Consider the following 6,065-nt stretch of genomic DNA (forward strand, 5'->3'; position numbering starts at 1 on the left):
AAAACTGGATCCTTTGAGCAAAAGGTGCATGTTCGAAAGTGAAACTTTTTGGTTCTTTGTCTGAAGGGAAAAAAATAGTTAAAGTTGAAATCATTTATGGCATAGCGAACTTGGCCATTTTCTTTTTAATATTTTTTTATTTTATTTATTTGACAGAGATCACAAGTAGGCAGAGAGGCAGGCAGAGAGAGGAGGAAGCCGACTCTCTGCTCAGCAGAGATGAGTAGAGATGAGGGGCTCGATCCCAGGACCCTGGCAGAGGCTTTAACCCACTGCGTCACCGAGGTGCCCCTGAACTTAGCCATTTTTAAAAATTGTTTACACTTCCGTCCAAAGGATTCTGTTCCTACAGACCATAGGGAAAGTAGTCACCTGTAAGTAGAGACTTCTTTGGCATCAGTTTAACATTTAATATGATTTTTACCTCCTCCTAGCATGGAGACGCCAGCTCTACTTATCAAACCATATGGCCTCTCCGTTCAGCAGTCCTGGTGGACAAAGAGCATTCTGTTCAGTGTAGGTATCCTTTTGTTTCATTCAGGAAAGCTATATTATGTAGTAACAACAACCCTCCAAATCTCAAGTGGCTTTAAAGCATCCAAAGTTTCTGTCTCGCGCACCCTGCCTGTGTGACTCCGAAGTTGGCGGGGTGCCCCGTGCAGGGCAGACACTTGGATGGAGGCTGCTGGAACAGCCACTGTTGAACTTTCCTCATGGTCATGGCTAAGACGAAGGGCTGGCAATTCACTGGACGTCTGCCCCTTCTGTTCATCCCCCCCACAGCCTGAACAGTGGACTCACCAGCACAGGAGGCTTTAGAAGTTGGGTGTCCCCGCTGGGGCTTGGACAGAGAGCACGTGAGCAGTGCTGAGGCCCACCACACCGTGGCTGAAGCAACGCCTAATCGTCCTTGCATGGTATTCAAACTTTGGGAGCACACCTGTTCGAAGTACACTGGGAACCTCTGACTTCATTTACACCTTGCTTTGGTAAGCTGGGACTGTGCCACTGTGTAATGCCATCTGTATTTCAGATTTTTTTTTTTTAAGATTTTTATTTACTTATTAGACAGAGATCACAAGTAGGCAGAGAGAGGGTGGGGGAAGCAGGCTCCCTGCTGAGCAGAGAGCCCATCCCAGGATCCTGAGATCATGACCTGAGCCGAAGGCAGAGGCTTTAACCACTGAGCCACCCAGGCGCCCTCAGATTTGTCTTTTGATCATTTTTGGAATAGTTTACAACTCATAGACTTTTGACTTAACACAAAAGTTTAACCATCTCTACTACTGAAGAGAAAAAAAGTTAGATTTAATTTCTCTTCCATTCCACTTGATCAAATTTAAGTGAGAAAATATTACATCCTTTTGGGGGGGGCACCCTTTCTGTGTCCACCTACTGATTTCCACTGTTTTTCAGACCATGAGTACATATATTCACTCATAACCAGTTTTCTCTTAAAAGGCTTTTTATCACCTTACAAACTTTGACCTCAATGTTAGTACTCAACAGTCTGAAGAGTCATACCAGTTATTAACATTGCATTTCCACTTTGTGGTGTTTTCATGCTGTAAAACTTGTTCCAGGGGCATCTGGGTGGCTCAGTGGGTTAAAGCTTCTGCCTTTGACTCAGGTCATGATCTCAGGGTCCTGGGATCGAGCCCCGCATCTGGCTCTCTGCTCAGCGGGGAGCCTGCTTCCCCCTCTCTCCGCCTGCCTCTCTGCCTGCTTGTGATCTCTCTCTGTGTCAAATAAATAAATAAAATCTTTAAAAATAAAACGAACAAAAAAACAAAAACAAAGAAAAAAAACTTGTTCCAGGGATCTAAACCGTACTATTGGCACAGTGTGTCTCGAGAAGTCCGATTTTCAAACACTGGCCCAAACACGAGGCTCTGAGATCCCCTCATTAAGGTTCCCGTGTTTGTCTCTGAAGTATACCATGTTTTCATGAACACTTGACACCAGAGACATTCTGCTTTCCCTAGAGGTTTTGACGTTATGTCAAATTGTGTATTTAATTAGTTAGTGGAGAAGGAAAATTTTGTAGTTTTCAAGTTTAAAAGGGAGGCCTTTTTTCCTATGGCTCCAGTAATGGGATAAGAGCCTTACAGAGATTGAAAGATTAATAACTCGAATATCAGAAGTTTTGGGAAAAACACCTTTAAGAAAATCAGTTTTATACTCTAGTTGTTTCTACTCTGGCTTTCATTTAAAAAAAAAAAAAGTCTAATTCTAGAATCATGGCAGGTTGAAGGTAAGAATTACTGGGTTTCAATTATTTTTTTAAATCCTATTTTTTAAAAATACTTCATTTTTAACACTAATGATTTAGAAACAAAGGTTTTTGTTTGTTTGTTTGTTTGTTTTTTAAGATTATTTGAGAGAGCATGAGCAGGAGGAGAGGCAGGGGGAGAAGTGGGCTCCCCACTGAGCAGGGAGGCCAACGCAGGGCTTGATCTCAGGACCCTGGGATCATGACCTGAGCCGAAGGCAGGCGCTTTACTGACTGAGCCATCTGACGCCCCAAGGAAATCAAAATATTTAAAAAGAGTAAAAATCACCCATAATTTCACTTTTGGAATTAGTTTTTCAAACAGAACTCCCTTTTGTTGACAAGTACACGCCCTCTCACTTAGGAGTCATTTTTGCTTCTATTTTTAAAGTCTGCTGCCTGTTGTTCCGGTTCTGAAGTTCAAGCACATTCCAAACAATTCTGTAATTAGTCCATTAAAGTACACCTGTTTCTCCCAACTTTGAATGTATTGAATGCTATGCCTAAAAGTTGCATTTACTAGATAATGCTTGCTTGGAAAACAATAAAAAATACTAGGAGCAGATTACAGAACTAATTTTTCTTGTGGCCACTCAGCAAAAGACTTCTTTCTCCAGCAGATTTGACATTCGATTGCAGTATGGTTCAGAGCAAAATAGGTCATTCCTAGTAAAGACTGAGTAAACACTGCTATTAACCACACTTCCAGAGTCCTATCCATTTTCCTTGCTCTTACTAAAACTGTTGGTGTTCTTCTCCTATTTTTTATGAATGTTGACTGTTTGACCCTTAGTTTTTCTTTCTATTCTTAATAGATATAAGTAATGCCTTGCTTTTCTGTTGTTTTATATGTTCTAAGGTAAAAAGAAAATGGCTTCTGACCAGCAGGAAATAATAACCCAGATGAATCTAGAAGAACTTCTGTGTCAACTCTAGGTGGAATATTCTATTACTTTCCGACTAACAATTTGCCAAACTGAAGTCATCTCTCTGAGTGGCACTGAGCCTGCTAGTTTCCTCTGACAGTCATTTACTGGGCTCCTTGGATTTAGGAAGATCGGCACAGAAGAGATGAGACGAGGCTTGACTAAAAGCTAGAGCTCTGGGCTATAATTTTTATTCCTGTATGAGCTGTGTGATTCTTTTTTTTTTTTTTTTAACATTTATTTTATTTATTTATTCGACAGACAGAGATCACGATTCAGAGAGAGAGGAGGAAGCAGGCTCCCCACAGAGCAGAGAGCCTGATGCGGGGCTCGATCTCAGTACCCTGGGATCGTGACCTGAGCTGAAGGCAGCAGCTTAATCCACTGAGCCACCCAGGAGCCCCTGAGCTGTGTGATTCTTGGCCAGACTTTTTTTTTCTGGGCTTCAACTTCATCTGGCAAAATGATCTCTGAGGTATCATTCTGCTCTTAAGATTTTGCTTATCTGTATTTTTAATCTTTACCATGGACTGAGTGATAAGCTTCATGTTTTGTTTTGTTTTCTTTTTTTTTTAATGTGCTGTGTCAGATATTAAATGTAGCAAAGTTTTGGGTTACTACGATGTTTCCAGTGCCTGGGAAAGAGCAGCAGCTTCCTACATATCTGAGTGAAGAAATGAACTTTATATGTGACTCCTTGTATCAACCCCAGAGTTTAAAAATGGCAGAGAACTCTGTTACTTCTAGGGGCAGAGAGCGTAACCCTACATGGCAGTGAGATAAGGTCATTTCTGTGACTGGTTTTTGATTACCTGACTGAATTCAGATAGAGAACTCAGAGATTTCTAGAATAGAGATTACAAATCTGGGGCATTCAGGTGCAATCTGGGCTGATGAATTCTTTCTTGGCTTTTTTTTTTTTTTTAAGATTTTATTAATTTATTTGACAGGCAGAGATCACAAGTAGGCAGAGAGGCAGGCAGAGAGAGGAAGGGAAGCAGGCTCCCCGTTGAGCAGAAAGTCCGATGCGGAGCTCGATCCCAGAACCCTGGGATCATGACCTGAGCCGAAGGCAGAGGCTTAACCCACTGAGCCACCCAGGCGCCCCTTCTTTCTTGGTTTTATTGTTTGGCCTCAAAGGTGCACTTTTAAGTGACTTAAAAAAAAAAACATTTGAATTAGTTGCCAGCCATTTAAAAATTGCAAGCCTATACATACAGATCCAGTTTCTGGCTTTTCTTGGAAAATCGGAAGAGCTGGCTGCACAAGGTTACCCATTCCTGACTGACAACAGTCGGCAGGAGCAGAAGTGGGTCACGTGGGCTCTCCCATTCACCCCAGTCCCCCTCCCCACCACTAACCTGCCCCTAGAAATTTGATTCTTATCATCAGACTTCTGTCCAAGTAGGAGATGACAGCTCAGATTATTGGCAAGTGTGGCTTCTCACTTAATGGCATTCTAGAGTACAAATATTCTGTATGAATCAGAGCAAAAAAAATAAAAGAGAACCTGGAACACTGCGGATAAATTTGACGTTCACTTGAGAAAATGTAGAATCTGTATTTTCATTTTTCTTTTATTAAAAAAAAAAAATCAGCGACCAAGTGTCTCATTTGAATGTATTTGCAGTTTGGGTCTACACTTGACGTTTGTGTTTCCATCACATGATTGCATAGACCTGGGCCCGTGTTCCTCCCTCATTGCCGGGCACTGGAATCTGGCAGGAAGCTTGTGAAAACTACAGATGCCTCGGCCCAAACCCATAGATTCTGACTGGGTACGTTTGGAATGGAGCCCGAGTATTTGTTCTTTTTAGAAATTTTGTACATTCTGGTCCATCAAGATGTGAGGGCCTTTGATCTAGGGCAAATAATCCTGCTATTTTGGTGGTGAGGGGGGCAGTTTCTTATTTTCAGAATCACTGCTTTTATGGAAGAAGTTTCTGAAAGAAGAAACACGCATCGAGATGTGTGCCTCCAGGGAACATTTATGGGTGAGGACTCCAGCAGCACACAGGGTTCCCACAGCCAAGCAGCAAAGCCTGGCGGGCACGTCAGCACAGGTGCACATGAGGCCTGACCTCGTCTACCAACCACTGTGGTTGATTAGCCACCCAGAAATGTCTGAAACTATATTTTCAGTTTCACATTTTCAGGGTTTCCTCCCCCCCCCCCCAAACATACAGAATTAAAAAACCGTAGAATTTTGGAAATAAACCAGCCTTCAAGAGATCTAAAGCCCTTGCCTTATTTTAAAGAGAGCCCACTTTTCAGCTTGTCCAAAGCCACACGCAGCTGACAGCTGAGCTGGGGATAATTCTTAGATCTCTGAATCCCCACCTAGGGTTCTTCCTATTTCTCCTGCTTACCTCAAAAAAATATTGAAATATACATGTGTGTTCAGTTGTATTCAAGAGAGCTGCTTTGTTAAATATAAAGGGATTATACTTGAGCTTTGGTGAAAAGACGAAACTGCAAAAGTTTCTGAGGTAGTATATTATTTAAAACTATCACTCTGACATTATTTTTAAATAAATTATTCGAAAAGAGAAAACAAGTTAATAAAATTTAGGCTGCGGAATGAATCTTGATCTGTATGGCAAGCCACAGACCATCAGGACATGGAAGTTGGAAACTTGGCTATCAAATGTCCTTGCACCACTTAACAGGAAAATGCTCTCGGTGTAGTTAGAAGCCACCAAAAGGCACAGACCATGCAATCGCACTGTTTGCGGGAAGAGATGGGGCCGTGTTTGGGACTGGGGAGTCAAGTAAGCCATGGTTTGGAGAATTTTAAAATATAAAACTACTTCTTTCCCAAGAGAGGTATTACATCACTGAGAGGCAACACGTGAGGGATAGATACA

General features: G+C 42.0%; 1 long non-coding RNA gene across 1 annotated transcript; it reads left to right on the forward strand.

The window, feature by feature from the left end:
* The first annotated feature begins 258 nt into the window (after positions 1-258).
* On the forward strand, positions 259-4,718 carry LOC309862329. The gene is made up of 3 exons (XR_014310421.1): positions 259-516; positions 784-989; positions 3,132-4,718. It is a non-coding gene; the product is annotated as an uncharacterized lncRNA (long non-coding RNA).
* Positions 4,719-6,065: the final 1,347 nt, after the last annotated feature.

This window comes from Mustela nivalis (genome assembly GCF_964662115.1).
Source record: "Mustela nivalis genome assembly, chromosome: 3".
Taxonomy (NCBI): Eukaryota; Metazoa; Chordata; class Mammalia; order Carnivora; family Mustelidae; genus Mustela; species Mustela nivalis.